At 38.3% G+C, this 23,996-nt stretch overlaps 1 long non-coding RNA gene across 3 annotated transcripts in view; it reads right to left on the bottom strand.

The window, feature by feature from the left end:
* Window positions 1-23,996, bottom strand: part of LOC118904856 — a 282,771-nt gene that overhangs the window by 250,155 nt on the left and 8,620 nt on the right. The gene's annotated exons all lie outside the window — the stretch shown is intronic.

Raw genomic sequence — 23,996 nt, 5'->3', positions numbered from 1 at the left:
TTGCATACTGAAAGACTACTCTTCAAAGATTTATTTTGTGAGTAGAATGGTCTATCAGTAAAGAAAGTCTATGTTATGTTGCAGTCAAAAATCTAAAATTCTCGGGCTTCCCTGGTGGCACAGTGGTTGAGAATCTGCCTGCCAATGCAGGGGACACGGGTTCAAGCCCTGGTCTGGGAAGATCCCACATGCCGCGGAGCAACTGGGCCCGTGAGCCACAATTACTGAGCCTGCGCGTCTGGAGCCTATGCTCTGCAACAAGAGAGGCCGCGACAGTGAGAGGCCCGCGCACCGCGATGAAGAGTGGCCCCCGCTTGCCACAACTAGAGAAAGCCCTCGCACAGAAATGAAGACCCAACACAGCCATAAATAAATAAATAAATAAAATTAAAAAAAAAAATCTAAAATTCTCAGTGGCTTAAAACAACTAAAATTTATTTCTTGGTTTGTCTCAGGTTTAGGGTGGAGACAAGGGTGCTATTCCATTTCATCCTCATTCAAGGACACTGGCTGGCAGAGCCTTCACACGTGAGCATCACCGGCAATAATAGCAAAAGAGGGTAGGGGACAAGTGACTTGAGCCCTTGTCCTGATAGGTTCCCAATAAGAAGTGACACATGTCACATCTCACATTTCACACAGGGACAAAACAGTGCAGCTTTACCTTGTGCTGGAAGGAAGAGAATTGAAAATACTGCTGAAGAGCACAAATATTTATCACTAATAACTTTTCTAAAAAATGAGACTAGACATAAGAAGACCAGTCTACCAACTGATGAAATTCAACATGAAAGAGACAATGAGGACTTGAGTCAGGAAAGTGGCTGAGGGTAGAGAAAGAATAATGCAGGTCAAAGCAGTAACTACAGGATGTGGACATATCTTGGATACAGATGGGGAAAAACAAAACACAAAGTGCAAAGATCACCTATGCACCTAAAGTCTTGATAAAGCTTTGAGTTTTTTTCCAAAGTAGAAAGTGCTTTTAACTAACTTTCCAATGGGTTTAACCTGTTTTTTTTTTTTTTTTTTTTAATTTATTTATTTTATTTTTGGCTGCGTTGGGTCTTCACTGTTGCTTGCAGGCTTTCTCTAGTTGCGGCGAGCAGGGGCTACTCTTCGTTGCAGTGCGCGGACTTCTCATTGCGGTGGCTTCTCTTGTTGAGGAGCACGGGTTCTAGGAGCACGGGCTTCAGCAGTTGTGGCTCTCGGGCCCTAGAGCATAGGCTCAGTAGTTGTGGCGCACGGGCTTAGTTGCTCGCGGCATGTGGGATCTTCCCAGACCAGGGCTCGAACCCATGTCTCCTGCATTGGCAGGCGGATTCTTAACCACTGCACCACCAGGGAAGCCCTTAACCTGTTTTTTTAAAAGGTACTCAGGAGGAGCTTCAAGATGGCAGAAGAGTAAGACGTGGAAATCACCTTCCAACCCACAAATACGTCAGAAATACATCTACATGTGGAACAACTCCTACAGAACACCTACTGAATGCTGGCAGAAGAACTCAGACCTCCCAAAAGGCAAAAAACTCCCCCACGTACCTGGGTAGGCCAAAGAAAAAGAAAAACAGAGACAAAAGCATAGGGACAGGACCTGCGCCAGTGGGAGGGAGCTGTAAAGGAGGAAAGGTTTCCACGCACTAGGAAGCCCCTTCACAGGTGGAGACTGCGGGTGGCAGAGGGGGGAAGCTTCGGAGCCACGGAGGAGAGCACAGCAACAGGGGTGCGGAGGGCAAAGCGGAGAGATTCCCGCATGGAGGCTCGGCGCCGAGCAGCACTCACCAGCCTGAGAGGCTTGTCTGCTCACCCGCCAGGGCGGGCGGGGGCTGGGAGCTGAGGCTCGGGCTTCAGTCGGATCCCAGGGAGAGGGACTGGGGTGGCGGCGTGAACACAGCCTGGAGGGGCTAGTGTGCCACAACTAGCCAGGAGGCAGTCCGGGAAAGGGTCTGGAGGTGCTGAAGAGGCAAGAGACTTTTTCTTGCCTCTTTGTTTCCTGGTGCGTGAGGAGAGGGGATTAAGAGCACCACTTAAAGGAGCTCCAGACACGGGCGCAAGCCGTGGCTATCAGCGTGGACCCCAGAGACAGGCAAGAGACGCTAAGGCTGCTGCTGCCGCCACCAAGAAGCCTGTGTGCAAGCACAGGTCACTCGCCACACCGCCCCTCCTGGGAGCCGGTGCAGCCCGCCACTGCCAGGATCCCGTGATCCAGGGACAACTTACCCGGGAAAACACACGGCGCGCCTCAGGCTGGTGCAACGTCACGCCGGCCTCTGCCGCCGCAGGCTCGCCCCGCCTCCTCCGTACCCCTCCCTCCCCCCAGCCTGAGTGAGCCAGAGCCCCCGAAGCAGCTGCTTCTTTAACCCCATCCTGTCTGAGCCAAGAACAGATGCCCTCAGGCGACCTACACACAGAGGCGAGGCCACATCCAAAGCTGAACCGCGGGAGCTGTGCGAACAAAGAAGAGAAAGGGAAATCTCTTCCAGCAGCCTCAGGAGCAGTGGATTAAATCTCCACAATCAGCTTGATGTATCTGCATCTGTGGAATACCTGAATACACAACAAATCATCCCAAACTGTGGCGGTGGACTTTGGGAGAACCAATATATATATATTTTTTTCCCTTTTTCCCTTTTTGTGAGTGTGTATGTGTATGATTCTGTGTGTGATTTTGTTTGTGTACCTTTGCTTTTACCATTTGTACTAGGGTTCTGTCTGTCCATTTTTTTTTTTTTTTTTAGTATAGTTTTTCGCGCTTGTTATCATTGGTGGATTTGTTTTTTGGTTTGGTTGCTCTTCTTTCTTTCTTCCTTTCTTTTTTATTACTTTTTAAATTTTTTTTATTTTTAATAATTATTTTTTATTTTAATAACTTTATTTTATTTTTTCTTTCTTTCTTTCTTTTTTTCTCCCTTTTATTCTGAGCCATGTGGATGACAGGGTCTTGGTGCTCTGGCCAGGCGTCAGGCCTGTGCCTCTGAGGTGGAAGAGCTGAGTTCAGGACACTGGTCCACAAGATACCTCCCATCTCCACATAATATCAAATGGCAAAAGCTCTCCCAGAGATCTCCATCTCAACACCAAGACCCAGCTCCACTCAGCAACTAGCAAGCTACACTGCTGGACACCCTATGCCAAACAACTAGCAAGACAGGAACATAACCACACCCATTAACAGAGAGACTGCCTAAAATCATAAAAAGGTCACAGACACCCCAAAGCACACCACCAGACGTGGATCTGCCCACCAGAAACACAAGATCCAGCCTCATCCACCAGAACACAGGCACTAGTCCCCTCAACGAGAAAGCCTACACAACCCACTGAACCAACGTTAGCCACTGGGGGCAGACACCAAAAACAATGGGAACTATGAACCTGCAGCCTGTGAAAAGGAGACCCCCAAACACAGTAAGTTAAGAAAAATGAGAAGACAAAGAAACACACAGAAGATGAAGGAGCAAGGTAAAAACCCACCAGACCAAACAAATGAAGAGGAAACAGGCAGTCTCCCTGAAAAATAATTCAGAATAATGACAGTAAAGATGATCCAAAATCTTGGAAGTAGAATGGAGAAAGTACAAGAAACTTGTAACAAGAACCTAAAAGAACTAAAGAGCAAACAAACAATGATGAACAACACACTAAATGAAATTAAAAATTCTCTAGAAGGAATCAATAGCAGAATAACTGAGGCAGAAGAATGGATAAGTGACCTGGAAGATAAAATAGTGGAAATAACTACTGCAGAGCAGAATAAAGAAAAAAGAATGAAAAGAATTGAGGACAGTCTCAGGGACCTCTGGGACAACATTAAATGCACCAACATTTGAATTATAGGGGTCCCAGAAGAAGAAAAGAAAAAGAAAGGGACTGAGAAAATATTTGAAGAAATTATAGTTGAAAACTTCCCTAATATAGGAAAGGAAATAGTTAATCAAGTCCAGGAAGTGCAGAGAGTCCCATAAAGGATAAATCCAAGGAGAAACACACCAAGACACATATTAATCAAACTATCAAAAATTAAATACAAAGAAAAAAATATTAAAAGCAGCAAGGGAAAAACAACAAATAACATAAAGGGTATCCCCATAAGGTTAACAGCTGATCTTTCAGCAGAAACTCTGCAAGCCAGAAGGAAGTGGCAGGACACAGTTAAAGTGATGAAAGGGAAAAACCTACAACCAAGATAACTCTACCAGCAAGGATCTCACTCAGGTTTGACGGAGAAATTAAAAACTTTACAGACAAGCAAAAGCTAAGAGAATTCAGCACCACCAAACCAGCTTTACATCAAATGCTAAAGAAACTTCTCTAGGCAGGAAACACAAGACAAGGAAAAGACCAACAATAATAAACCCAAAACAATTAAGGAAATGGGAATAGGAACATACTTATTGATAATTACCTTAAATGTAAATGGATTAAATGCTCCAACCAAAAGACATAGACTGGCTGAATGGATACAAAACCAAGACCCGTATATATGCTGTCTACAAGAGACCCACTTCAGACCTAGGGACACATACAGACTGAAAGTGAGGGGATGGAAAAAGATATTCCATGCAAATGGAAATCAAAAGAAAGCTGGAATAGCAATTCTCACATGAGACAAAAGAGACTTTAAAATAAAGACTATTACAAGAGACAAAGAAGGACACTACATAATGATCAAGGGATGAATCCAAGAAGAAGATTTAACAATTGTAAATATTTATGCACCCAACATAGGAGTACCTCAATATATAAGGCAGATGCTAACAGCCATAAAAGGAGAAATCGACAGTAACACAATCATAGTAGGGGACTTTAACACCCCACTTTCATCAATGGACAGATCATCCAAAATGAAAGTAAATAAGGAAACACAAGCTTTAAATGACGCATTAAACAAGATGGACTTAATTGATACTTATAGAACATTCCATCCAAAAACAACAGAATACACTTTCTTCTCAAGTGCTCATGGAATCTTCTCCAGTATACATCATATCTTGGGTCACAAATCAAGCCTTGGTAAATTTAAGAAAATTGAAATCGTATCAAGAATCCTTTCTGACCACAAAGCTATGAGACTAGATATCAATTACAGGAAAAAGTCTGTAAAAAATAAGAACACATGTAAGCTAAACAATACACTACTTAATAACCAAGAGCTCACTGAAGAAATCAAAGAGGAAATCAAAAAATAGCTAAGAACAAATGACAATGAAAACACACAACCCAAAACCTATGGGATGCAGCAAAAGCAGTTCTAAGGGGGAAGGTTATAGCAACACAATCCTACCTCGAGAAACAAGAAACATCTCAAATAAACAACCTAACCTTACACCGAAAGCAATTAGAGAAAGAAGAACAAAGAAACCCCAAAGTTAGCAGAAGGAAAGAAATCATAAAGATCAGATCAGAAATAAATGAAAAAGAAATGAAGGAAACGATAGCAAAGATCAATAAAACTAAAAGTTGGTTCTTTGAGAAGATAAACAAAATTTATAAACCATTAGCCAGACTCATCAAGAAAATAAGGGAGAAGACTCAAATCAATAGAATTAGAAATGAAAAAGGAGAAGTAACAACTGACACCACAGAAATATAAAGCATCATGAGAGATTACTACAAGCAACTATATGCCAATAAAATGGACAACCTGGAAGAAATGGACAAATTCTTAGAAAAGCACAACCTTCCGAGACTGAACCAGGAAGAATTAGAAAATATAAACAGACCAATCACAAGCACTGAAATTGAGACTGTGATTAAAAATCTTCCACAAACAAAAGCCCTGTACCAAATGGCTTCACAGGCAAATTCTAGCAAACATTTAGAGAAGACCTAACACCTGTCCTTCTCAAACTCTTCCAAAATATAGCAGATGGAGGAACACTCCCAAACTCATTCTACAAGGCCACCATCACCCTGATACCAAAACCAGAGAGAGAGGTCACAAAGGAAGAAAACTACAGGCCAGTATCACTGATGAACATAGATGCAAAAATTCTCAACAAAATTCTAGCAAACAGAATCCAACAGCACATTAAAAGGATCATATACCATGATCAAGTGTGTTTATCCCAGGATGCAAGGATTCTTCAATATACGCAAATCAATCAGTGTGATAAACCATAGTAACAAATTGAAGGAGAAAAACCATATGATCCTCACAATAGATGCAGAAAAAGCTTCTGACAAAATTCAACACCCATTTATGATAAAAACCCTCCAGATAGTAGGCATAGAGGGAACTTACCTCAACATAATAAAGGCCATATAGGACAAACCCACATCCAACATCGTCCTCAATGGTGAAAAACTGAAACCATTTCCACTAAGATCAGGAACAAGACAAGGTTGCCCACTCTCACCACTATTATTCAACGTTGTTTTGGAAGTTTTAGTCACAGCAATCAGAGAAGAAAAAGAAATAAAAGGAATCTAAATTGGAAAAGAAGAGTAAAGTTGTCACTGTTTGCAGATGACATGATACTATACATTGAGAATCCTAAAGATGCTATGAGAAAACTACTAGAGCTAATCAATGAATTTGGTAAAGTAGCAGGATACAAAATTAATGCACAGAAATCTCTTGCATTCCTATACACTAATGATGAAAAATCTGAAAGAGAAATTAAGGAAACAATCCCATTTACCGTTGCAAGAAAAAGAATAAAATACCGAGAAATAAACCCAGCTAAGGAGACAAAAGCCTGCAGGCAGAAAACTATAAGACACCAATGAAAGAAATTAAAGATGATACAAACAGATGGAGAGATATACCATGTTCTTGGATTGGAAGAATCAACATTGTGAAAATGATTATACTACCAAAAGCAATCCACAGATTCAGTGCAATCCTTATCAAACTACCAGTGGCATTTTTCCAGAACTAGAAGAAAAAAATTCACAATTTGTATGGAAACACAAAAGACCCTGAATAGCCAAAACAATCTTGAGAAAGAAAAACTGAGCTGGAGGAATCACGCTCCCTGACTTCAGACTATACTACAAAGCTACAGTAATCAAGACAGCATGGTACTGGCACAAAAAGAGAAATATAGATCAATGGAACAGGATAGAAAGCCCAGAGATAAACCCACACACATGTGGTCACCTTATTTTTGATAAAGGAGGCATGAATATACAATGGAGAAAAGACAGCCTCTTCAATAAGTGGTGCTGGGAAAACTGGACAGCTACATGTAAAAGAATGAAATTAGAACACTCCCTAACTCCATACACAAAAATAAGCTCAAAATGGATTAAAGACGTAAATGTAAGGCCAGACACTATAAAACTCTTAGAGGAGAACTTGGGCATAACACTCTATGACATAAATCACAGTAAGATCCTTTTTGACTCACCTCCTAGAGAAATGGAAATAAAAACAAAAATAAACAAATGAGACCTAATGAAACTTAAAAGCTTTCACACAGCAAAGGAAACCATAAACAAGATGAAAAGACAACCCTCAGAATGGGAGAAAATATTTGCAAACAAAGCAACTGACAAAGGATTAATCTCCAAAATTTACAAGCAGCTCATGCAGCTCAACATCAAAAAAACAAACAACCCAATCCAAAAATGGGCAGAAGACCTAAATAGACAAATTTTCAAAGAAGGTATACAGATTGCCAACAAACACATGAAAGAATGCTCAACATCATTAATCATGAGAGAAATGCAAATCAAAACTATAATGAGATATCACCTCACACCAGTCAGAATGGCCATCATCAAAAACTCTACAAACAATAAATGCTGGAGAGGGTGTAGAGAAAAGGGAACCCTCTTGCATTGTTGGTGGGAATGTAAATTGATACAGCCACTATGGAGAACAGTATGGAGGTTCTTTAAAAAAGTAAAAATAGAACTACCATACGACCCAGCAATCCCACTACTGGACATATACCCTGAGAAAACCATAATTCAAAAAGAGTCATGTACCACAATATTCATTGCAGCTCTATTTACAGTATCCAGGACATGGAAGCAACCTAAGTGTCCATCGACAGATGAATGGATAAAGAAGATGTGGCACATATATACAATGGAATATTACTCAGCCATAAAAAGAAATGAAATTGAGGTATTTGTAGTGAGGTGGATGGACCTACAGTCTGTCATACAGAGTGAAGTAAGTCAGAAAGAGAAAAATACCATATGCTAACACATATATATGGAAACTAAAAAAAAAAAAAAAATGGTCTTGAAGAACCTAGGGGCAGGACGGGAATAAAAACACAGACCTACTGGAGAATGGACTTGAGGACACGGGGAGAGGGAAGGGTAAGCTGGGACCAATTGAGAGAGTGGCATGGACATATATACACTACCACACGTAAAACTGATAGCTAGTGGAAAGCAGCTGCATAGCTCAGGTAGATCAGCTCAGTGCTTTGTGACCACCTAGAGGGGTGGGGTATGGAGGGTGGGAGGGAGGGAAACACAAGAGGGAAGTGATATGGAGATATATATATATGTATAGCTGATTCACTTTGTTATAAAGCAGAAACTAACACACCATTGTAAAGCAATTATAGTCCAATAAAGATGTTAAAAAAATAAAATAAAATAAAAATAAATAAATAAATAAAAGGTACTCAGAATAGAGCAAGGGAAATAATTTATATAGAAAGTTGTTCACCAATTTTTATTTCTCAGTATAAAAAAAACCTGTCAGTTACTGTAAAAGAAGTCTGTTTAAAAAGGTGTTAAGAAAAATGTATTCAGGAAACTAATGAAAAAATTATGTTAACAATCTAAACTCGAAATCCCATTTCAAACATACAAACAATAATCTTCATTATCAACATGATCTGAGAGCAGCATTAGAACTTGGGAAAAAAATGATGGAACTAGAATAAATTTACAGCATAGAACTGACTTACTTCTGGGACTATATTTCCTAAGTAAAAGCCACAGAATTAGTCCCTAGAGTAATATACTATTTAAGCTGGAAGGAACAAAGTGTTTGTGGTAAACATGTTCAGGAATTTAGAAGTGAATACTAATTTAGCAATAAGATATACTTCAATTATTTATGCCAAATAAAGGCAGTTTTCCCTGGCAAGGGTGTAGGAAGGTCTGTGGTATTGCTGTTAAAATTGTAGGATGGGAAACACTGAGTCAGCATTTCCTTACCCTGGTCACAGTGTTACTTTACCACGATGGAGAGGTTGTGAAACAAAGCACATTCTTTCCCATTCTGATATGATACTGTATGGATATCCTGGCATTTGTTTGTTTCTCTGCTGAGAATTGTATCACAAACCTCAGTAGAACAAGGCAGAATGTTAAGAAAATAAATATTCAACTTGATCTAAATTTATGTAGTTACAGTTCTGCGTGTGCACTGCTCTCCACATTTTAAGTTGAATTATTAGTCACAGGAGAAGAAAGTATACCTAATTCCCTTCAAATGTTTCAGTCAATTTTCATAAGTTATAAACCTGGAAGTCCCATTAGAAGTTGATCTCCCTAAATGTAACTCTGGAACATCCTTAAATAATGCCAGACAAATGAGAATCCATAAGGAAATATTAGGGCAGAATATTGTACAATTTTTTTATTATCATCAACTCCCTCTTTGTTTTCAAATCATGGTAAACAAACTATAGAGGACATTATTTTTAAATTCAGAAAAATTACAGATTTTAGATTTAATGAAGTATAAAACCCCACATTTCAAAACTAATTTTTTTCAAACTTTTAGTTGCTTTCTTCATTTTCCAACCATATAAAAAACTTAAGTAGATGATCAGATCCCCAAGAGTTACAAGATTTGTGTATTTCTAGTTCTGCCATTGGTCTTATATAAGACACAAAATTTTTCTGTGTGCTTCAACACCCTTGTCTACTAAACAGATAAAATAAATTTATTTCTCCAAACAAATTTGAAAATTTTTCCATTGGAAATATATAATCAACTTGTCCTTCTGAGTGTGCAAAACCAAAAATCCCCATTTCCATCCAACTACTGTAGTTTTCTTTATATTGAACTTAGGGTAAGATTAGACAGACTTTTCCAAATGCATCTAAAATAATAGGCAAAACATCGTTTTCAGATTTAAAAGCTCTTCACATCCTATTTGCAACTTCTAATAATCTTTCAAAGTAGACAGAAAGGACATTACTTTCCTACTTTACAGACCAGAGAACTGAGGTTTAAGAGGTAAAGCAGTATTTCCCAAGGCTACGTTGCTATTCTGAGGGCTGGCCAAGAGCTCTTTCTGCTGCACTATATTGTATATTTATCAAAGAAATCTAAGATATGGTCACCTACCTTAGTAAGTATTAATGTATTAGTGAGTCAAAACACTCAAATCCAAGGAGGAACAAACATAGAAGGAAACATATTGAAAGAAAAGTCAAGCAAAATGAAGTCTACCTACTATATGTAGAAATTGAGAAAGGATCTCGATGAGCTAGAGCCTTCCAGAAATATCTCATGACAGAGCATAATATTTAAAACTCATTATTTGGGCAGGTGAGTGAAGTTAGGAGGCTTTCTGATTAGGAGGGGAAGTATTTGCTAAAACACAGGGACAGGAACAGGTCTGTGTACCTGAGACACTGAAGACAAGAGGATACACATATGCCTGAAGCAAAGCTTGAGAGGCAAAGAGGGCTGGAAAAAAATTGGAAAGATAGAAAATGACAGCTCTGTTGAAGTCTTGAAAGTGTTGTTGCAGAGTTTGTCTTTAAGGTAAACGTTGAAAAAGGACAGTGTTCTAAAGTTGGTGAAAGCTCTGTGAAAGTTCCTTTTAGTCTGGCTAATACACATGTGTGTTTGAATCAAACTGGAGTCACAGTGTTACAGCAACTTAAGTTAAAAGAGATCAGTCAAGAATGGTAAGCCATGACAGCGAGGAAGAAGGCATATCCATTTTTTTGTTAAAGAGTGGGTACAGGCGAACAACTGAAAGAATATTTGAAAGGTATTACATCTGGGTGCTCAGAACAATGAACAGGAGGTGTTTCATTGAGAATGTGGTTAACAGCCATTAGTGTCAGATGTGGAGGAGATTGTGGACTGATGGAGAAAAAAATCAGAGCTGCTAAAAAAAAAAAATCACATCCCTGGATAACCTTTAAAAGTTTACAGTCATTTTTCATTAACAATATGAGATTGCAAGTGAACATAAGCACAACCAATCACAGGTATACTTATAATGTCTTATGTATATAGAGCTATACTACAAAATTGTTTTGCTATGTTATAAGTGTAGCAACATGACGAATGGGATGTTTTTGTTGCCCTGGAATTAGTGACTAAGATTCAGGTCTGAGCTACAAAGAGATATCCTATACTACTAATCAATCTAAAGAGAACTGCAAACAATGGAATCCTTCCTCCAGGAGTTACTAAGTGGTGGCTGAACCCACTGTTCTTAGCAATCTCCACAAGTGCCTCCCTCTAGTCGCATAAGCAGGGATGGGGAAAGTAGGGGGAATTCGAATAAAATTGCTGGAATTGTAGGGAACGGTTGTTGTTTTCTTCCTCCCTTTCCCATTGCCAATTTTGGGGAGAGGGTATTCAAGACAATTATTCATAAGAGGTGCCTGCAAAAAAAGAGAACAAGGAAACTGGTATTTTATTCCTAGCTGGACATTAGCTTATGAAGTGGACTTGTTGATCTTTTTCATTATTGTATTGAACAAAGGAAAAGGAGAATGGGGCGCGGGGGAAGAGGGTAGAACAGAAGAGGGGGCAGCTGTGGAAAGTCTGAACTACCACCATGAGGAACAGAAAGGAGGCAGGTCAAGTGGATCTCATGGAAGATAGCTAGTCTTGAGCCCTGTTGAACATTCCAAGCCCAAGGTGGCAACATAGGCCTATTGCACTGAACATTCAGGAACTGACTCTGAGAAGTAATTAGGAAAAAATAAAATGGGATTTGGTCCCTCACATCAGGGAACCTTGAAATGGGCAGACTCCACTCCCAAACACACGGCACACCAAGAAATTCAGACATACACCCTAAAGGAGAATTGGCATCAAACTCTCTTATCCAGAAGAGCATCAAAAGGCAAAAGGTCAAACAATTCGAGTTCCGTTATAGACATTCAGCCCTCTCCATCTTTTTCCTCCTTTCTTTTAACAAAGGAAAGGAAACACACACACACATACACACAGAAAAGAAAGAGGAGAGAGTGAAAATATAAACATTTCTTCTCCGATTTAAGTCTCTTGGGACAAATCTTCAAGAGATGAGTAAACAAAAGAAAAGGATGAGAATTAAGAAGAAGACAGCTTTTTATGCTGGAAAGTAACAATAAAGATGGGATAGTCAACGGCACATGGTTGCAGGCAGTGATTGAGAAACAAATGAAAGCCTCATGGTAATTTCCCACAGTTCAGACTGCTCAATAAAGCAATACATAACGATTTAAGTAGAGTATTTTCTAAAATATCTGATACTCAGGAAAGATGTTTTGATTCTTTATACATAAATAGAAAACATATCTGAAGTTTGGAGGCTTTCTTTTTTTTTAATTTCCAGCAGACACAAGCTATGGAATGAACAAAATTCAACCTATACATTAAAATGCAAGTAAACTGCAAACTATTCAACAGAATTGGAGTCTAGATTTTTCTTTTGGAAAGCATCCTTTGTTCTCAAATGTTTTGGAATAAAAATGAGTCAAAAGTCCAAGTTAGATAAAAATGTCAGCTTTAGAGAAAGTGGTAAATTAACTTTAATAGAGTTTATGAGTGTAAGGCAGATACACATCATTCTTAAGTTATACCAGAAAACAAAAACAAAAATAAGCTTATTCTAGATTCAGTGAAATACCCTTCTTTGCTTAATGGGAATAACAGAATAATGGCTCTTTACCGAGTAATATTTAATAATTTATAGAAAAGTATATAAAAACTTCATTCTTGTGAGTTTAGGTGTTCCTGGAGTGTCTGTAGGATTCTCATAGCACACGGGGCTGCAGAAGATCACTTGACCAAAGCTGTCTGCTCCAACAGAAAGCCTGCCCCAATACTAAAGCATTAAGAAACCTTGGGAAATAGCTATAGGCTAAAACAGTTGTGATTCAGACATCAGGCAATGTATTAAATGCTCTTCGTCTCTATTTAAATAAGCAGTGATTCCGATTTTGAATCTGCATGAATCATTTGTTTTCTGAGTATAACTTGGAAATTAAATTCTAACGTCATAGATGGATTTAAAGTCTGACTGCCTTCAGCACACAAAGCAGTAAGAGGTTTGAACATAAAGTTCACAAGCCAGGTCAGAATACGTCCTACTTCCTAGTCATATCTGCTGTTTGTTATTTCTGTAATGCATATTTTACTCTAAGCATTCACTCAACCCAGCATCATTCTCCCTATAGATGGGGGAATGTTTGGCATTTAATTGCTGTAAGATGAGAACTCTGTGCACCAGTTTCTCACAGCAGCAGTCCAGGCCTCCTCCTTCTTTTCCTAATGTGCCCTGAAATTGTTCCAGTTGATTGTAAACACTTGCCAGCAAGTTCTGAAGTGTGTCCAGTTGTTTTTTCAGCTTGCTGTTAAAAGTATTCACACTACGGCCTCAAGCTTTAATTTCTTCCATTTGAGAAGAAATGGTCATCCAGTCATCTTTCAGCTCACAAGGCCTGAAGAAATCATCTTTCATTGCAGATAACCCCAGGTTCTGGCATGTTCTTCATTAATAAAATCAATCCCTGGTAATATAAAACTGAGATAGTTCAATGTGATCTGACAGATAGCGTCCAGAAACATAAACCAATTGACATCTGAAGAGACTTGAGGGATTAAAACACATTCCGTACATCTGTTCAGCTTCCCAGTGCAGGTTTTCCCCCAATACCTCTCAAGATCCATTCTACCTTTCAGTCTGACAGCCTCATCTACAACAGCTATGTGTTCAAAGAAAACAGAGCTGTTATAGAATACAAAGACATAAAACAAAATGCACTTAAAATCGCAATCCAATGACAGAAAGGTTTTGAAATAAGGATCCAGTGAGTAAGATTTCCTATATATTTTCCCTAAGCAATAGACCTTTTGTGAGTGATGAATAACTTACTCATTTAAAATTCTATTACTGTGGCACTTAGATTAAAGTCCCAGTCTGATTAAACAAACACATGTTTCAGAATGATAAAATTTCATGCCTATCAAGTTTCTGTATTACAGCTTGAAAAATGACATTTTACCTCTGCACTGTAATACCACGCTGATATTATAACAAAGTTCTACGAACTCCATTGGCAAAGACCTAACTCTCCTGATTAAGTACAGCTTTAAGACCCCAAAGTGACATTGGAAAATATTTTCATAATGCCGGAAACTCAGGTGCAATTTAAAAATATATTATTGAGCACTATTAATGCAGAAAGCTCTCCCTTCATATTTATTATAACATTTAATGATATATTTTAAATTGCTAAAAATCTACAAAAAGACAAACTGCTGATTATGCCCATTATGACTGAAATAAATTACGGAAGAGCATGAAGACTCCTGAAAGATAGAACAATTCCAAATAGATAAAGTATGGTTAGCATGCACCTTCATACCAATTCTCCAGTTCTAGGAAACATAAAAGTTCCTCTGAATTTATTTCAGAGGCAAGATCAGAGCCTGAGTGATGTCAAAAGACTCCCCAGCAGTCTTTGTGTACCTTCAATATGTCAAAGCAGATAAGTTGCTCTTGTTGGGTCACTGACAATTGTACAGGAAACAATAACTATGCCCTTTTTGATATTTCAAACAGCTCCCCTTCCTTGTCTGTGTCTACAGGCTTAGCCCCAAGGAGACAGGATTTTCCTTCTGACAAAAGAGCCTCTCCCACATCAGGAGTTCAAATCTCTCCCTACAATGAGTTTTCTCTAGTCACAGAGTTTCTCTAATACCATGTTATGGCTCTTACCTACAGTACTGGTATTTGAAAGTAAGTTCCGTATGACATTAAGTTGTAATCAACTCCTCCATCAGCCTCGCCAAAATTCCATTAAGTAATGTTTCCAAAAATTCCAGTCAGTCCACGACATTATTAGGTTTTGAAATTGTACCACCCATCTTTTTCATAATGATATTGAATTTAATCAGCTCTTTTCTATGCACTGTACTTTGTGATGTTTGTTTTAATCTCCCAAGCAGTTTCTTCCAGATTTTCAATGTGTTTGTCATTTAGAAGTCCAACTTTGCTATTTTAGGCAAGAGTACTTCAAGTTTTCCCTCCAGGGAGGTCATGGAGTTACGTAGTTTGATTCTGAAAATAATTTCCTGAAACAAGCCTTTCATGTGGAATCCAGAGTTCTTGACAGAGTCATTTTCCCTCTAACTTGCCTTGTTTAGATGGTGTAGAAAATTAAAGCGCCTGATGTCAAATGCTAGATGTGTGGCTCATATGGACCATATACTCTAACTGGTCTTCCATGACAAAATGCTCGTTGGAAAGTGGAAGATCTTCTCAACCATTCAGATGAGTATATATTTTAGAACCAAAGTTCTAAATGTGACTTTAGAAAAAATGGCCTTTGATTTCTCTAACATAATCAAAGGATGGGTTAGAAAATTAGTCTCCCACATGATAGCAATCCATCTGCTGAGTTTGTAAGAACAGAACATAATAGTAAATGATAATAAATTTGGAGACGTTTTCTTGTTTGAGAAATCAATTAATGTCCCTTTAAAATATATATGTATTAAGAATATATGTATATAACTATTTGATTTCATTTGTTTTGGTCAGCATTATTGAGTTATAATTTACACAAAATAAAATTCACCAATTTTAAATGTGCTATTAGATAAATTTTGAGAAATATATGCAGTTATACAACCAGCACCACAATTATGATAAAGAACATTTTCATTATCCTAAAAAATTTTCCTTGTGCCCCTTTGCAGTTACTCCTCTCCCTCTATACCCTGGCCCCTTGAAACTACTGATTTGCTTTCCATCACTATTGTTTTGCCTTTTCTAGAATTTTATATAAATGGAATCACTCAGTATACATATTCTTTATGTCTAGCATCTTTCACTTAGCATAATGCATTTGAAATTCATTCCCTATTGATTAGTATTCCATTAGTTTTCTTTTTCAATTCCTCACCTTCCTAAATCAGAATTAACTTAATTCCAGAAGAGCTGATAGTGGCAATAGTAGCACATCTATGGGACACCCCACACCCACTCCTACCCACAAGGATGCAGCCTTATGTCATGACCTCCTAAAGATGAAAACACTGTTGGCTTCAGATATTTCCTGTGCTCTGGGCTGACCTCTGCAGGTGGTGTTTCCCTGGCTCAATGTCAACTGACTTCTGGCCACTGAGAGACAAGATACTGGAAGGTAGGGGGAATGGAGTAACCCTAGTATTTCTCTCTGCATCTCTCCATCCTTTGCTTTTGTCAGCTCTTTTGAAAAAGGCAGAATTTCCTCTTTGGCTTCGCCTCCCACCAGACAAGCCCACCATGGTTCCAGTTTCCATTAAGTCAACCTAACCCCTGAGCTCTAAGAGCATCAGTTTATCTCATTCCTTTGTCTTTCAAGCCTAGTGGTGATGAACACTTTTGCTGCTGCTGCCAATTTCTGGATCCTCAGCATTCCTTGTTTGGTTCTCATCTCCAGCATTACCTATGTAAATAATTCCCTGCATTAAATTTCCTCTGCTGTAGCTACTTAAAGTGCATTCTCTTTTCCTGGTTAGATTCTGCTATGAACTAACTGTGATCCCCCAAAATTCATGTGTTGAACCCCTAATCCCAGTGTGATACTATCTGGAGGTAGGCTTTTGGGAGGTAATTAGATCATGAGGGTAGAGCCCTCATGAATGGGATTAGCGCCCTTATAAGAAGAGTTTAGAGAGCTAGCTTGCTCTTCTTTTCCACCATGTGAGGATACAACATGAAGTCAGCGGTCTGCAACCCTGAATTGGGCTCTCACCAGAAACCAGCCATGCCGGCACCCTGATGTGGGTCTTTTAGCCTCTGGAGCTATGAGAAATGAATTTTGTGTTGTTGACAAGGTATTCAGTTTGTGGCATTTTGTTATAGCAGCCCAAGCTGACTAAAACAGACCCTGATTACATTTCACAAAGTCTGAGTCACTAGGTCTTATCCATGTTCACCTAACTTTTAACACAAAACTGATCTCATTTATTTATGAAGCATAATTATTATTCCCATTTATTAAGGAAGAAATGAAGCCTGAAGAAGTTATGCATCTATCATACAGAAGGTCACAGTGCTAAAAAGTAACAGAAGTTAAGGTGCTAAGAGGTTGAGAATAGATTAAAGAGGCTGAAATGCACATGGAGAAGCGCTGAGCAGGCTGAGCGTGGTTAGCAGAGAGTAGGAGAGTTTTGCCACAGGGCAGGAGAGTTTACATCTCTTGGGGAAAATGGTAAAAGTATTCTGTAATCTGTTTTATGTGGATGTAAACCTTCTGATCCTCTTTTCTGTTAAGACTGGAAGGAATGCATTTCCCAGATTAATCACCACAAACAATGTGCCCAACGTTGTATAAATGTACCCTGGCAACAATATCACACCTGGCGCAGCAGCTAAAACTGGGGCTAATACTTGATTGAGTTTGTGGTAATCTAACATCCTCAAGGATCCACCAGGTTTTAGCAGGTATAAGACAGGTAAGGTAAATCAAAATATAATGGGAACCACCATCCTGGGGTTTTATGTCTTTAAGGGTGTCTTTAATCACCGTGAGTCCTCCTCAGATGAAATATTATGAACAATTTACTATTTGTTCAGGGGATGGCAGACAGAGTTAAACAATTCTATCTGACCTTTTCTACTACTATAGGCTCACGGAGACAATATGGGAAATGTACCAATTATCAAGTATGTTTATCCCAATTACACAATGAGAAACTGAAGAAATGACCACTAAATAGATCTGTGGACCCAGGCCTAAGCCCATTGCATTTTATTGCCTGGTTTTCATATGTTCCCACTGTAACAGGGCATCATGATGGCAACCTGGACCCTGTGTCTAGTTCCCAAAATGTTTGGGCATTCCCTTTTCCATATTTTATAGTTGCCTGATTAATTGTCCATAGGTCCCCTTGGGGAAAGAGTTGGGTACACATTACCATGTACATTGCCATGGTGTTACCGGGTCCTTCCTCCATGGAATCTGGCCTCTCTTTCAGTCAATGGAATCCAGGCGTGAAACTGCTTGAGGGCCAGGGATAATGACTTTTAACTGAAGCAACTGCTCTTAGCTTCCTGATCATCCACCCTTGAAACCCCTGTACAGATCAAGCAGTAAACAGCTGCTTATCCTTCTTTTTAATGTCAGAGATACCAGTTCTACTAAGCATCTCCATGCTCAGGCACCCAGGCTGTCTCTCCAACCTTGCCACTCATTATGATAATTACATGTACCTGGTTCCTGATTCATAAATGTTATCACCTGGCCTTCATTGTTTCAGTATGCCCCTCATCCTCAGTGCTATGTGTTCCGCAGTGGCATTCCTATCTTCAGTCCTGGCCTGCTAAAAGAAGCCCCCACTGAATTACTAAGTGATTCACGTGCCCCTCTCACCAGCACATTCCCGATGGCCACCACTGGACGTTTCCAGGGACATATTTCTATGGTGGGTCTTCTGGGCTTAACATAGTTTATTCACTCTATCACAAACACTTGTCTGAATCTTTTACCATACATTTTCCACAGTCTGCCATGAAAATTCTGGCATCTGAACCTCACTTAATGTAGGCCAGAGGTCAGCAAACAATAGACCTAAACCATCCTGTTACCGTGTTGGTAAATCAAGTTTTATTGGAAAACACACACAGCCACTCATTCATTTATGTATTGTTTTATGGCTGCTTTTTCATGACAATGACAGATTTGAACAGTTGCAACAGAGACCACCTGGCCTGCAAAGCCTAAAATATCTACTATCACTCTCTAGAAGCAAAAGTTTTCTATCTCCTGGTGTAGGCCATTGCTTTTTCTATGCTTCTAGAAGCCATCCTCGTAGAAGGATATTTGCCAGACTGTTAAATTCTGTATCCTGGGAAAGTAGTCCCAAATTGGTAAACTCTCCCTTATCCAACTTTATTTTCTAGCTACCTTGATCAAGCACTATCTATTCCCAAGAGAAGGAAAGGGAAGATCCTAAGGCTGACACCTGTTGCCTTGCAGGGGCGAGGTCTAGGCTTCCTTTCCAAGCAAGAAGGAAGTCCCAGCTTCTTATAGGGAGGCCACTTACACGGGTCCAGAGGGTTCAGGGGAATCATGCCTTTCCAGATTTACAAGGACATCAGCTCAGATCTCCCCACCACATTTATCAGTATCCCATCATTTCCCAACTAGTACTTTAGTGATCACATAGCAAGTCTGCTTTACTAGAAAATTTAATTTCATTGGTGTTCAGCTACTCTGACAATTAATTCCTGGTCTTGGTCCTAAGCTTACTCTTTCCTCTTATTGCAGGTGATGATAGTCTCTTTATATGCTCCCAAGGAGGTTGCCTAGCTTTCATATTTAACTTTGAATTGTTGAATACTTGCTCTCCACTCTCCACTTTATCTTTGTCTAGAGCATCAACCAAGTTTGTCATTACAGTTACTGTTCCTCTCATATTTCTAAATTCCTAATACAGTGAGCCAGTTAATGAATTCCCTTTTGCCAGTATACATTCCAGTGTATCCTAGTTCACCACTGTGAATGTTTTAACAACTGTACTGCCACTGCACCAAGGGCTGTCTATCCTTCATCTACCACTAGTGATGGGATCCTCTGGACAATAACATATATTTCTACTCCCAAGAAAGTGGAAAAATAGAACCTGGGATGTGGAAGGCATAACTAACATCCTAAGGATTCAACTAAGGATTCATCTTTTCATCCTTAATTGTAATAATTGCCAGTCTCATTTAGAGTTTCATGAGAAGATTAATCACTACTTTTGCATTATATCTCTTCTGCCAAGGAGTGACCACGTTTCTTCAATTTGAAATAAAAGATATCAGAACTCTGTAACAATTCTTATTACTAGTAGTACCAACATGCTAATGTCTATGAAATACCAAAGTAAAATATAAATAATAACCTGCAGGTATAATCGAGCTTATGAGGTTGTCACAGTAGCCATCCGGTATTAGGAAGGATTTCCACTAAACTTAGAAAGAAAAGAACTGACTTTGTTTGCATTTAGATATTTAAAATTGTGCTAACACCATGCTTACTTTAAAAATAGGAATAGAAGTTAATATAAACACTGCTTAAATTCTTTCATGCATAGTGATTTTTTTTTTCACAGCATAACTGCTGCTGTTTTCTTTCCTGTCTTGTTACATAAGACTGCTCAAAATCATAAAGGTTAGAGAGAGCACTCAAGGAATGACTTTACTATTGAAATATCATTACCAGGTAGTGGAAAAGATTAAGAAAAAGAAATAGTGGCTTCACTGCAAGGTTTTTGACTATAAGTATTTCAACGTGTCTTATCCAGACCTAACAGAAGTGAAAGAAGAAATATTTTTTTTTGCTCAACCTTTCAAAGATATCATAAAAGAAAATAAAAAGTCAATAATCATATACTGACTATGGAATATCATATAGACTATATGTTAACTAGGCAAATAGTGACTTTTGACATTTTTAACCTGAACTTGAAAGAATTCAACTGCTGTGTAAAAATACTGATGATGGGGAAAAAATGGTACACATAATAACCAAAAGAAGAAATTTGTTCTTAAACATAAGACAAGCAAGTACAGAAATGGGGTTATTTAGACATGTGGGGAACAGAGTATGAGTAATTGCTAATTGCAAAGAGAAAGATGGAAGAAACACTTGTGAGAGAGAAGTGATATGAGTACAGCAGGGAGAGAGATAGTAATGGCTAATGAGAGTGTAACATAAGGCAAGTAGAACTGGGTGGGAATATGGTTGTGTCTTGTCAGGTCCCTTCCACACAGGTTCTGTGGTAGCAGAAGTAAAGAGGAGGGCTATGTACATCTTAATGGAGTATGTAAATCATGAAAATAAAAACATTGTTCATGCTATTTGTCTCCTCATAATCTGTAACATACACAAAGGGAGAGATTACACACACACATACATTCTTCCCCAAAGATGTAGAAGGATTTTATTATACCATGTCATAAATCTCAGTTTCTCTAAAATACAACCAAATGAACCCAAACCTGTAGCTGCCTTTGGAATGTATTTTTTGGGGCATATATCAACGTGTGGGTATCTTTAAGCTCTGGAAATTCTCAGTATTTCAGGTAAACAAATAAAAATACAAAACATGTTTGAGTTATAAACTGTTTTCCTCTGCAATCTGAATATATATATAAGTAACAGAACCTCAAAATTAAAAGCATAGATGTAGCCCAAACCAGAAATGACCAGTTAAACAATAATAACTGTGGACCACTCCTTCTATTAAACAGAGTAGAACTTGTTTTAATCTAAAAATTCTCTTACAAACTTACTAGACAATAGAAACCAAATATCAGCTAAAAAAAGAACATTTTGTCATTGTCTTAAACTGATACTTTAAAAGTTAAGAACAAAAATAATATCCTTATTCTGAAATATCAAAATAGGTAGTAACAGCATAATAAGCATAATAATATAAAAGAGCAAATCATATCTAAATTTTAATTCTGAATTCAATAAAGTTTCTTCTATAGCAACCATAGAAAAGATTTTCTTGTGCAACATGTATATTTAAGGGTTTGGCCCAGTAAGGTCCTAGATTATTGATATTGAAAGTCCTAGATTATTGATATTGTTTAAAATATTAACCAAATTAATCAGGTAGGTGTTCATGGAAAGTCAATGTGCATATTAATCTGATATGAAATGTAATTGTTTATACAAGAGAAGATTAGTCTTTATAATCCAAAAATAAAGAAGTAGCAGACCCCAGAGAACAAAAGCTCTATTAGTGCAGGTAAAGGGGGAAATTAGCCAGTTCTTTGGAGATTTGTGTAAAGGTCTACAGTCAGCTTTTGTCTCTAGAAACAGGCAAAAATGTAATTGTTTTTATTAGCGTGTTCAGAAATCTAATTGATGATTGAAATGTAAAAAATGGAGATTCTGAGGTATAGATGGGAGAGTGAAGTCAGATTGCAGACTGATCATCTGTCAAAAATTGATGGAATGCACAACAGGGGAAAAAGTGCCTTGAAATTCACCAGTAGTAACCATACGGTGAAAGAAACCCAACTTCATTCCATGAACTTTGAAAATGACGGCCAAGGAGAGAAATGGGATTCTGGCTAGAAGAGCAAGGCTCCTAACCAGGGCCTCAGAAGCTGTATTGGTGGAAAAAGGAAAATCAACTTGTGACAAATCTCACCAATACCACACAATCTATAGAGACAAAAGAAACTAGGAAAAAGTTGTGGTAAAATCCTCAAGAATAGAGGCCCAAATTATTAGAGACTAGGTCTTGGGCTCTGAGCAAACGCAAAAGAAACTTCAGGGCTCACCATCTGACAGGGCTTCACTCTGAATTGGGAAAATGATCTGACACCCCAGAATATACTGACACAGGACTAAGAGTACAACTATAACTAGATACAGGACAAAATCTATGAATAGAAAACAGAGGCCAGGGCCATCCAACACAGAGTGGATTCAGGCCTTAACAAGATCACCTCTTTCCTGGCCCATCCTCACCAGCAGGCTCTGAAAAAGTGGCTAGACCTCCCACGACATGGCTCTAAAACTCAGCTCTCTGGGAGGAATAGTTCTCAAATATGGTAGTTAAAGGCAAATTACAACCACCCACTCCCTGAATCAGTTCCAATAGACGGTCTGTTCAGAGCTGCTGCTATTTAGCATAAGCTAAATGGAAAGTACTACACACACACACACACACACACACACGCACACTACACCAACAAAAAATAAAGGAAAAAAAAGTCAGGGAAGATCATGGCATGCAAAACCAGATGAAGAATTTATTTTAGAAAAACAAATAATCAAACAAACCCAATGAAAAGAAGATCATTCTCTACAAATACATCATGCTATAAAAGAACTTAATAAGAACATAAATTCAATAATATAAGAGCTCAAAGCTAAGATAAACAATCAAATGAAATAAAAAGAGAAACTCCAGAGCCAGAGAAACAGAGAGTTCAAACACCATTTGCAAACCAAAAATAAATTATAAACATCAAGCCACAGACATACAAATAGTCATGAGATTATCAAGTGTATGTAAAGGAAATAGATTAAGAGTTTAACCAAGTAGAGACAATGTGATACACGTAGAAGGAAAAGATGATCCAGGCCAAGGAAATCAGTATACGTGCCATGGTGCAACAAATGGCACAGAAAATATGTTCAAAGACGAAATATAAATATTTTCTACAGTAATGAAACAGTCAAAATGGCAAGTTGAAACATTTAAGAAGTCATGGAATATAACACCTATGAGCCTTTCCAGAAAAGTAAAAAGCCCAACCAACCAAAAGATAAATCAAAAGAAAGATCTCAGTGGAAATGATCATGGTATTTGGTGGGCACTGAATACCCCCACATGCAGGAAAAACAAAACTAAACATCAGTGAGATTTATGTTATAGAAAAAGAATGCTTTAGAAGATTTGACAAAGAAAAAGGAATAATATAAATAATAAAAACACTGAAGATCAAACAAGGAGGATGGAGGCAATAGAAGAACTCACTTTCTTATTTTCACATAAGAGGTCACATAATGCTATATAAAAATTAAACAGAGATTTTGACACCACACTGATGCTTTTATAATCTCTTGTTCTTAATTTCAGTGGGATCTTTCTGAACTCTTGTGGTAAAGAATATTTATTCAAACTAATTCATTTATTTAATTTTTCTTTGTGTTAAAACCTTAGTTAATTTTAGTACTGCTAAACTACCATTATTTTTTTTTATTGGAGTGTAGTTGCTTTACAATATTGTGTTAGTTTATACTGTACGGCAAAGTGGATCAGCTATACGTATATATATCTCCTCTTTTTTGGATTTCCTTCTCATTTAAGTCACCACAGAGCATTG

Source organism: Balaenoptera musculus, chromosome 12 (assembly GCF_009873245.2).
Source record: "Balaenoptera musculus isolate JJ_BM4_2016_0621 chromosome 12, mBalMus1.pri.v3, whole genome shotgun sequence".
Classification (NCBI taxonomy): domain Eukaryota; kingdom Metazoa; phylum Chordata; class Mammalia; order Artiodactyla; family Balaenopteridae; genus Balaenoptera; species Balaenoptera musculus.
Note: the sequence above shows the minus strand (reverse complement) of the source record. Positions and strands in the feature narration are given on the sequence as shown.